The sequence below is a fragment of the Dysidea avara genome, chromosome 4 (genome assembly GCF_963678975.1).
Source record: "Dysidea avara chromosome 4, odDysAvar1.4, whole genome shotgun sequence".
In the NCBI taxonomy this organism is placed as follows: domain Eukaryota; kingdom Metazoa; phylum Porifera; class Demospongiae; order Dictyoceratida; family Dysideidae; genus Dysidea; species Dysidea avara.
The window spans coordinates 4,881,724-4,893,496 of NC_089275.1; the positions used below are offsets into that span (position 1 = coordinate 4,881,724).

Here is an 11,773-nt window from a genome sequence, read left to right on the forward strand (position 1 = left end):
AACAAAATCACTAGCGAAGGTGCTTTAAGCATACTCTTCAATTCTCTATTTACATGTAATTTTTAATAGATTAACCACAAAGGCCGACAAGGTGAATACAAAAGGTAACAAGCCTTTAGGGGTTACCACCTCTATGTAGTGTGTACCATGTAGCTTGTGTTGTGGCTTTCATTAAGTATTATGCACACACAAATGGTGCAACAAAATTTTGTAATGGATTGTTCGAATGTGGTTGGTGGTGTTGTGGCTTGAATGTGGTTCATGGTTTGCCAGTGACCATGTATGAGTTGGGGTTGTTCCACACAACTTACACAATATTCAAATTTAATGATGGCCATGAAAATTTCTTGCCACATGGTAAACATACAACAATGTGTAACAACGTTAATCAACATCACATCAAGACTTGACTAAAAATAGTTCCAACAATAGTGATGATTTCTTGTATGTCAGCATGACGATACTGAGACCTGTAAAAGAATAAGCAGGCACTGAAGTTAATCTTAAATTAAACACTCATGCAACTGACCTGGAACATCGGTCGCAACACCAAAAACACTTGTTTCGATATCTAATGACACAATCCAGCAGGCACTGAATTAAAAGAGAATGTACAAAAAATCAATATGCCGGGCTGTATCAATAATAGTATGGATAATCAAAACGATATCCCAGGCTAAGTGAATGAATAACATAACTGTTGGGTAACCATGTCAAACCTGAACATTAGGACATTAGTCAAACAAAAGTACGCTATCACAACTTGGTCATAATACAATGTTTGTACCACTGGACTTCACACTGGTTGCCCAAAAATTGTGCCATTCCAGGACAACAGCATAATTATGAAACAAATAGTTACTACAACACAGAAGGCTTACTGTTGCACTGTCTACACTGATATACCATAATTTAAAAACATAACAGGTGGGCATTAAATACAATACACTTAACATCTGGGTACTAGGAAAAAATCACTAACATCACAACATGTAAACTGACCTAGAAATTAACACCCTTGATGCCACTACAGTCTACACTGGATATTTGTTTGAACCCATCAACACTATGCCCGATACATCTGAGTAGACTGACCTGCAAATTCACATCACTAGTATACAGTGATAATTGATAACTACAAAAACAACAATTGCAATAATACAATTCTTCTGTACGTCAACTGACCTGAAATTCATGACACTCGATACCAAGGCCTGTAAAAGAATAAGCAGGCACTGAAGTCAACCTTAAATTAAACACACATGCAAACTGACCTGGAACATCGGTCGCAACACCAAAGACACCTGTTTCGATATCTGACGAAACAATCCAGCAGGCACTGAATTAAAAAGAGAATGTGCAAAAAATCAATATGCCACGCTGTACCAATAAAGGATGGATAATCAAAATGAACTAAAAAATATATATCCCATATGCAGGTTAAGTGAGTAACATAACTGTTGGGTAAGCATGTAAACCAGAACATTAGGTCATTGGTCAAACAAAAGTACGCTATAACAAACTGGTCACTGATAATTGATAACTACAAAAAGAACAATTGCAATAATACAATTCCTCTGAATGTTAACTGACCTGAAATTCATGACACCTGTATCTTTGTTCTTGCATGGTCTCAACTTACATATGTACCATGATCACATTCAACTGCTAGTGGATAAACCAGTATGACCAGATGGCCTGCAAAAACCAACAAGCAGGTGTTAAATACAATACACCTAAAGCCTGGAATATGAATAATATTATTATATAGTTATACAACGGCCACAAGTGCTCTGCCTGATATAAACGCACGAGCCTGAGGGCCGTTAGGCCCAAAGGCAAGTGCGTTTATACAGGCAGAGCACGAGTGCACGTTGTATAACTGTTATGTACCACTCACCTAATAGGTGGGGAGAGTCTCGCAAGACAGCTGTAACACTTATAAAGGCCAGGTTTCTAACATCGATTGTGGGTAACCAAGCCGGACGTTGCGATGACGTTCCCCCTGCAGTACTGCAGTCACCTGAGATATTGAAAGCTAGTACGCTATGGGATATCACTAACCTGCATTCGCTGTTCGACTCTCATCATGTAGTGCTCAGCATGCCAGCGTGCCATATAGACTAAGCACCAGTAGGCTCTAATATCTATGACCAGACTAATCGCCATAGTGATTCTCTCGAGCGAAAAAAGCAGCTAAATAGACGGTTTAAGTAAACAAAACCTAACTACTAAACAATACTAGTCTAATTCTTACTATTAACACTGGCTAAACTCGAATCTGGTGGCATGACAAAACTGGTTACCACAATCGAACGTAAAGGTTAGTATTATTTAGAATATATTTGTTTTATTGAGTCATTGTCGAAGTGGACTACAATTTAATCTGGGCTAAGATGGCACCAGATTAGTAAGGTGTATAATTACGTGTTTATATATATGTAGACTAGAGTTGTGGCCACCCCCTTTGGCTTTTTCGATTGCCATTGGCTGCTTGTAAACATTATATGTATTGGTGACATTATGGCCCACAATCGACCTTTACATGTCAGGCTATAAAAGTATTCGAGTGATCTTTGAAGTGTCTTTCCACCTATTAGGTGAGGTGTCGTAGTGGTCTTCGCCACCGGCACTTGTGCTATACTGCACAAAACCGCAGCCAGTGCAATATCTGTATATTGCACTGCGGTCGGTGCATTATAACTTATAATGCACTCGTTGTGGTCTACAAAACCGCAACCAGTGCGTTATAAGTTATAATGCACTCCCTGCGGTCTGCAGCAGTGCAATATACAAATTATGGCACTGGCGGTGCCTTTGAACTGCCCACGCAGAGTGGTACATATAAGCATTATTCCACACTGATATAGTAATAGATTATAGGACGTTGTGGAACTTGCCTAAACGTGTAAACTTGAACATGAGGACAACTGCATAATCTGGACACTTGGAATTGTCCAATACCTGATGAACCAGTTAGTACTAATGACATTCACTTCAACATTTTATCCCAGCTGGGTGAATCTCTTGTAACTGAGTAAAAAGGTGTTTATTTTCCACCTGCAACCAAAGTTCTACATTTCAGTCTGTGGTTGAGTGTACATAAACTGACCAGGAAAATCAGTATGCCATAGGGGTATGGAAATGGTTCCTTTCCTTCTGTTGTGACATTACTTACAGCTGACTGGTAAATGATCATCGATGTCCCCGTGGACCCCAACAATGACTATATCAATAACTTCACAAGTTGGAATGAATTTCCTTTCAACATGTGGTGGAATGAACTTCCTTTCAGCATCTGGTGGACAGGTCCATAAACCCTATCGCACAAACACGGTGAATCAGTGTGTGGCGATGTGACACGTTGCACAAACTTCACTCCTCGTTTCGTTAGCACTCAAGACCGGCATATATCATAGAGTACCTCAGTATTCTTGACTCTTACTTCTTCAAGCGTTGCAGTTTCTCACGAGGGGCTCGAGTTTCTCATTAAAGTCGAGCCGATTAAAGTACGCCTCACCATAGATTATATAATCTATGACCTCACCATCTAGTTACATTCTTAAACCATTCAATTTAAAACCACGTATCACGAGTGTCCACTTAAGGTAATTAGGGACTTTCCACGAGATTTCCCCTAAATAGATCACGTGTTAGTTGTCAATCCGGTGGATTCTGGTGGTATACATGGTTCAACAATGCGGTAAGTGTACTTTAATATAGTATAAGCTGTCAATAAACTGCTAAACTAAGTTATTTTTGTGTGATAAGCATGCTTGAGGAAGGGTCTGGGGGACGACACTAATGTTTTGACAGCAGTTGATGATGGCCAGGCAAAGAACTGTGAGAAGAACTACTGTGATAGTAGGGAAAAATTCCCACCCCTATAGCTCTGCCTAGGGGCATTAACTAGCATTATCTACAGCTACTGTATTATGTTGCCGATATGTACATCCGGGCCAAGAATAAAGGTGAAAGTGGTAGTAAGGCTCAATCCTATTATTCTGTTGAACAGGCAAGGGAGTCTGGGACTCTGGGGGCATGCTCCCTCAGGAAAGTATAAGTACTACAACTTTTTTGTTTTAATTGCTTCATCAAGTATAAAAATTTCAGTCAAAAGGTGATGATCGAGGCTCTGGTCTTATGCACTGGTTGGAGTGGTTGTATCGATACTGTACTGTGACATCCTTGAGGGGTTAGTGCTGGCATTATCCTTGGCAATACTATTCCATCTCCCCGAGTCTTGATGATTGAGTCCTCCATTCCTTTCTCTGCTGCTCCAATCATGAAGTTGTGACCACAGTCAAAAGGTGACGATCGAGGCTCTGGTCTTGTATCTATACTGTACTGCAACACCCTTGAGGGGTTAGTACCGGCATTGTCCATCGCAATACTGTTCCATCTCACATATACAAGTCTTGATGGTTGAGTCCTCTATTCCTTTCTCTGCTGCTCTAATCCTGAAGTTGTGACCAAAATATTAAAAAATGGTTATAACATGATAAATGATTATGGTGATAACAATTACAAATGTATTTATAGCTGTGTAGCAACTGTGAACTAATTAGTCACTTGAAAATTTAATTAGGTGTCTGAAGCATTTAACATGCACAGATATGAGATATATTCGTCACATGCAGGCAGTAAAGATAGATTTACTCTAATAGAACAGTCATACTACACCATAAATTCATACTTCCGAATTTACGATGTTATGAAACAATCATTATTATGTATGGATTTTACTGACTCTCCAAGATAATATTTTGCATTAATGTTAATTGTTCATTTCCAAAAAAAATTACCTTTTAAACCAAATGTAGAGTCTATCACTGACAAAAATGAGTGATATCCACCCCAAAAACACCTTCGCTGTAAAAAGGCGCGCCCAAGAAACTACAATTACCTGGAACCCAATGTAAAAAAAACAAAGAAAAAACAGCTCAGCTGAAGTGGAAAGTAACTGGTAACTTAAAGAACTGATATCTGAAGCGGCCAAGAATACAATTACTAAAGTTTAATCCATGCAAGAACATCTTGGCTATAAAACAGGTGTGTACATGAAAGTAACTGGCAACTGAAATGGCTGATATCTGAAGCGGCCAAGAATGAATGGTCATATACAACTAATTCAAAAATTTAACACTGAACCTTTATAATTCAGCTGTGTTCTATATTCACTCTTGCTGCATCGTAAAGTAATTTCTTTTAATTCTAATTGGCTGGTAATTTGGCCGCCTTTTTTTGCTCTATTATACTGAGTATTAAAAGGCGGCCAAATTACCAGCCAATTAGAGTTAAAAGAAATTACTTTATGATGCAGCAAGAGTGAATATAGAACACAGCTGAATTATAAAGGTTCAGTGTTAAATTTTTGAATTAGTTGTATATGACCATTCATTCTTGGTCGCTTCAGATATCAGCCATTTCAGTTGCCAGTTACTTTCATGTACACACCTGTTTTATAGCCAAGATGTTCTTGCATGGATTAAACTTTAGTAATTGTATTCTTGGCTGCTTCAGATATCAGTTCTTTAAGTTACCAGTTACTTTCCACTTCAGCTGAGCTGTTTTTTCTTTGTTTTTTTTTACATTGGGTTCCAGGTAATTGTAGTTTCTTGGGCGCACCTTTTTTACAGCAAAGGTGTTTTTGGGGTGGATAAGAACTAGCCAAAAATACAAAGCTAAAAAGGTGCAATTGATTTAATACAGCAAGGTGACTGATATTAATTTTGGGGATAATAACATTTTACAACATTCAAAATACACATGCATGTTATCATACCTAAGCACAGTCACCAATACACTACTTGTAATCCTACTGTACAATTATATACTCATCACATGGATCTATGCTTATTACAGTATTACTGGTGCTTTCAGTATCTGATAACACATTATAAACCTAATAATGTATATAAAATAATGTGTTAGGTAGTTGGAGTTGTTGCAAATATGTTGCAATACACAAATTTATCTCTATTATATTATGACCTAAGCTACAAAGTAAGCAAGTATCACTTGTTCAGTCAGCAACAAGCTGGTTGTCACCAGGTCACCCAAGCATTCCTAACAGTTGACTCCAACTTCAGGAATTTAAATCAAGAGAGCACACTGTATGTCCCGGCAATGCTTCAGATTGTTTGAGTCTTTAGCATAAATGAACAGCTTCTTATCAACACAAAACCAACAAAAGAATGAGGACATTACTTTAACTCCAGATCCTTCACAAGCAAAAGCTATAGTAATTTAGCAGCTACTGCAAAGATAAATCATAATAATTGCTCAATCAAATATCTAGTCATCATGCAGAGAAATGTGTGCAACAAAAATGTGCTCAAAGCTTAATTTTCACATGAATTGCATAAATTACATGCACATTTATGCCACTAATACTCTATCTAGAACATCTGTACTAACTTAAGTTTAAAAATTTGTGATGAATTTGACGAATTTGACGAATAGGTTTAATTCGTCAAATTTAAATTCGTCAAATGTTATAAGCGCCCTTAAAAGTACAAGTTTTGCCTACAATTTCTTGATTTTCGTCAACATTTTATTCGTCAAATCTGCTGAAGTCTGAATTCATCAAATTTTTTTACATCAAAATTTCCTTGCGTACGGTAGCTAAAGTGCTTAACAAGTTTATTGAACTGTACATGAAACCTGTTAAAAATATTATTCTGCACCCTTTTCAGATTATGTACACAAATAGCCTACACTACCAGATGTATGTATGTTACATGCAAACACTCTGCAAATGATTTCTACACACTTTTATTTTGACAGCTTTCTTCCACCAAATGAATTACTTGGCTAGTGACACTACAGGAACATAGCAGGTAAAACACTCTCCATAATGCTGGAAAGCACCACATCCACAATGGGGTATCTGACCACTATACAGAGCCTTGCTATGGTCCACAGTCCTTTGTACGTCTTCAACTACAGTATTATATGGTATATAAAGTATTCCATATAAGGCCACATAACCTAACTAATCCTTCACTCAGCGCTGGAGGGTGGACTGGTATGTTGTTGTGGACTTGTTTTATTAAACTGAAGTAGGAATCCAAGCGATAAAAAGTAGTGAAATTAGAGATGAATGATGGTAATACAGCAAAGCTCTGTAAGAAAATCCCTACTTTGGCATGTTTATAAACCCTTTAGGTCGATTTCAATTAGTGATCTAGTAGTAGACAGCATAATACCCCGGTCACCACCTGAGGCAAGGAGTTAGGTTAGCAGTCAATTTCCCTACTATTCCCCCACCTACTGCAGTATCTAATGCTCAGGCCTGTGTAAAATTTGTGTGTAGGGAAATTGGTTTCTGGCCAATGTGCTAATGTGCTAATCACATGAAAGGAGGCATCATACAGCATGCTGCTGACTCATGTAATCTCATTGGTAACATTTGCTGCTTGATTCTTCAATTCTTGAAGTGGCAATTTCTTCACGACTTTCTGCACCACTTGAGTTTTACCTCCTGTGTTAGGGCAAATTACAGGAGCGGATCCAGGAGTTGGCAAGGGGAGGGGCACAAACAGGCTAAGTTATAGGTAGTTGGGGATAGCAGATTCTCTGGTAATTTAAGTAGTAATGATCACTACTTAGTTGGTTGATTTTTGTCATTATGGCCTTTACAGATGGTTGTGAAGTCTTAAAATCTGTACTAGGTAAGTTTGCAACAAATGGAGGTAATACGCAGTTTTCATGAATTACATTTATTGATTTTGCTGGTCTGACAAGGTGTATAGAATTTCTATAAAAAGAAGTATGGCTCTTGTACAGGGATTGATTTGGATAAACTCTGTGGTTGGAATAAAGAATGGACATTATATTTAAGTGCAAACAGTTAATGTGTGGCCGTATTAAAGTGAATGACAATGGATCTAATTCTAAACTTGATGTTGTCTCATCTCTAATGGCTCATCAGAAGAGTCTGGATAACATCCAAGCCTGATTTTATGCTGCAATGTGACAAAGCTTCTGCTAAAGCTTTGTCAATAGTGGATTGTTGAAACTTGTTATCTGTGTAAAAAAAAACCTTGGTCCACTAATTCAGGGATAACATACAAGATAAATAATAATAATGCTGAGCCTTTTGGGTCAACAGGGAACTACCAAGATGCTTCACCCTTTACAACAACTCTGAGGTCGGCCACATGAACATAAAAAACACCTGATCCAATTTAGTTAAACAGTAATTTTAGCCTGTTAAATTGAGTAACAACCTTTGGTGGGCAACACTGTCAAGGGTTTTTGTTTCTGAACACTACATGTACATCAGTGCGGTAAAGAAATATTCATATGTTTCAGAAAAGTTAGCGAAACAAGATTTTTGGTAAGTGAAGTTGTTTTGTTACTTTTTACCACTTGGATCCCTCCTTCATTTAATTTTTGGTTTGTGTGGTGGTTTTTTTTGCTTGCTAGCATTATAAATACAGCTAGACACCAATAATTAGGGGTGTGATCAAGTAAATAGATTGTCTCTGTGCTCGATCTTATTAATTTGTTTAATGGTACAGGTATCTATCTAACGTAAGCACTTTAATTCTAATTTAAAAATAATTTTATGGTGTCTAGCCTAGTAGTGTCTAACTAAATATGCTGCTCAAATGAATAATAGTACGTACAATGCACATAACAGTACAGTAGCAAATGTGAAACCACACAACAATTATAACAACTACAAAACTATAATGAAATTACAACTAGCTACGGGGAAAAGGGAAAATCATCATTCAAACTTTGTAGAGCCCATTATTGTACCCTTTAGAGAGTTCAGTTATGTACAAACAAATCACCTCGTAGAGAGTTCAGCCAGAAACAAGTCATGCTGTTGAGAGATCAGAGAGAAACAAGTCACTCTGTAGAGAGATCAACTGGAAGAAGTTTCTTCGTAGAGTGTTCAGCTACAAAGAACCCACCCTGTAGAAAGCTCACCAACAAACATATACCTTTAATATATAGAGATCAGGTATATAGAAACAAGTCTCCCTGTAGAGAATTCACCTATATACAAACAAATCACCCTGTAGATGTTTCAGCTACAAACAGATCACCATATAGAGATATCAGCTAGAAACCAGTGACCTGTAGAGAGTTCAGCTACAAAAACAAATCACCCTTTAGAGAGATTAGGCAGACAAAGTAACCCTGTAGAGAGATCACATAGAAACAAATCACCCTGTAGAGAGTTCAGCTACAAAGAAAGTAAAATCATTATCATCCTGTCCATAAGCACACAGAAAGTTGTTAGTGTAAGTTTCTCCTAGCCACCTTGGATGGAACACCACTATGAGTAGTGGTACGATCAACAATGAATCTAATAATTGACATTGCAAAAGGTGTCCAGATCTCAAAAGATTGTACGACTAGTGGAATGAAATCACCTCCTACCTTTTCCGCAGTAGCTAGGTGCTTAGCATTCTCCAGCTGTAGCAGCCACCCCAGCACAGGAAGCAGGGACAGAAATATGAAAAGGCTGAGAGTTAGCTGCTGCCGACAGAGATATCTAAAATAGGCAGTAGAGTAAGCCACCGATGTTCGGCCACCAGGAATTTTCGGACACTCGTACGCAGAAATTATGCAACCTATTCTCTTGCATTTTGGATTGCACTTGCCTTAGACTCTTACCATTTTGCCCACCAAGTTTCGTAGGATTTCTTCAAGGACTGTGTGTTTGGCGAGCCAATAAGCATGTGTCTGAATCGCATGACATTTTGGCCAAAAGTATGGAATTTCGGACTGCAGCTCGCAAAGCACAATAAATGTACGGATTTGAATGATATTTGGCATGTAGCTAGGGTAATCACTCAAGGTTCAGCCCACCAAGTTTCAGCTTATAAGTTGATTCTGCGCTTCAGTAATTATTAAATCTGTAAGTGCATGTAGGCGTATCGAATATCGGACATTTATAGCCGCGATAAACTACAACTGCTGATTAAAATTTCGAACAAATTCAGATGACTTCAGCTTTTACACACTATAAAGAGCAAACAGAGAGCGACAAACACCTGCTGCATAGCCACTCTGCTCAAGTGGTTAATCAATTTATAAACATCTCCTCTTTGTCTACGGTAATAAAGGGAATACAAATCCAGGTGTTGCAGTCTTGTTTCATAAGGTAGATGTGCGAGTCCTGGTACCAATTTGGTGGCTCTTTGTTGTATACGTTCAAGTTTGTCAATGTTCCTTGATAAATACGGATTCTAGTGCCATAAAGTTTTATTTTACGATTCCTGACGATGACAACCACACTTTTAGCTGTACTTTAGGGATTATACAGTTGTTTTACATCAAGATTTCTATTTTTAAGCAGTTGAGTGGGCAAGTTCTGTAGTCATGGTGTGATTTCCGGCTAATTTTGTCCTATATCATGCTCACCCATATTGTTAAAGGTGTCACAACTTAACCAAACTTCGTATGTGACTTCTTTGTGGGTGGATGATTACTACTGTGGTGTGAGGAAGTTTGGGCTATTAATAGGCATTCCAGACCGATTTTTAAATTTTGGAAAAAGGGGCTTTTAATATGTTTAATAGATAGAGTATTGATTGCCGATCTCAGAAATACATAGTTTGTTGGGTTGGAATTAGCTACTTTGGCATGCACAGTGCTTAAAAACTGAAAAAAGGTACACTTTTTCTCCAGGGCTCCCCATACATTGTACAAGGAAAAATGGCACAATTGAATCAGGAAGCCATCTAGCAATCTGGACTATCTTGAAACTGCAGTTGCTTCTAGCTGCAAGTTTTTACATGTAATGAGAGTAACTTCAGGTCTTATTGGATCTTAGCGATCTTGGTATGCTTTGTGGTGAGCAAACATGTTTCACCTATTGCACACTTCTCAATACAATGGTTTATACCCATAGACAAGTGGCTATCTCAATTGGTAAAAACATCAAGTTAGCAACTTATAAAGGTAAACAACTAAAGTGGAGGTGCCACAGTGATGCAACAATACCTAAGGTGGAGTTGTGGTTTCAATTATGACATTGTTATGCCAACTTTGAAGTGGTTAATACTTTGAGCTGTATGATGACGCAGCCATTTCAAAAATTGCTCTGGAGCTGAAAATCGCTAATCCGAGTGAAGTAACTACGCACTTTAAAGTAAGCACCAGTGACTACCTTCCACCCGACAGTACGTTTTTTAAAGTTTTAAAGTATTCTACATACATTACAAGGTTTGAAAAGATTACAAAACTTACTTATATGTAACGCGCACGATAAAACTAAGGTTTTCATGATGATCAGTGTGTAGACAAACCCCACAGTGGTTTTCATCCTCATTGGAGCTCGGACGACGAAACAATCCCTAGTTAAACACGAGTTCTCATTTTGTGCTAGGGTTCCATTGGGGAATATACGGAGAATTTTTTTATTAAAAAATCTCGGATACTGGAATTCCTACTATTAATCGCTTGGTGTCCCAGGGGCGTAGGGAGGGGGGGTTCCGGATCCCCCCCCCCTGTAAAATTTAGACTTCTGCAAGCAGGATCCTAACACACCATTTAGTGTGGCAGGACAAAATGAGTGAGCAATATAGTGTAATGGCACAGCACAACAATTGATAAAACTTACATTCATCTCTCAGGGAAGGATTTACAGAGGTAACATGAGCCCTCTTCAAAACTTGTTAAAAAGATCGATATACTCTAATAGAGCAGTCAGGTATATACTCTAATAGAGCAGTCAGGTATACTCTAATAGAACATGCATGTAAATATCCATGTCCATATGAAGTTTTTCAGACATTCCAACATT

The 11,773-nt window shown here is 38.0% G+C and overlaps 1 long non-coding RNA gene across 3 annotated transcripts; it reads right to left on the reverse strand.

Moving 5' to 3' along the window:
* Positions 1-328: 328 nt before the first annotated feature.
* LOC136253044 (uncharacterized) lies at positions 329-3,515 on the reverse strand. 3 transcript variants are annotated; one of them, XR_010699913.1, is made up of 8 exons: positions 3,375-3,513; positions 3,113-3,320; positions 2,901-3,060; positions 1,594-1,698; positions 1,275-1,339; positions 1,003-1,135; positions 530-594; positions 329-470 (listed from the first exon to the last, which is right to left on the reverse strand). It is a non-coding gene; the product is annotated as an uncharacterized lncRNA (long non-coding RNA). The 3 variants fall into 3 exon arrangements; XR_010699914.1 differs by having other exon boundaries at positions 1,003-1,095; positions 3,113-3,515; XR_010699912.1 differs by having other exon boundaries at positions 3,113-3,515.
* Between the last annotated feature and the right edge of the window lie 8,258 nt (positions 3,516-11,773).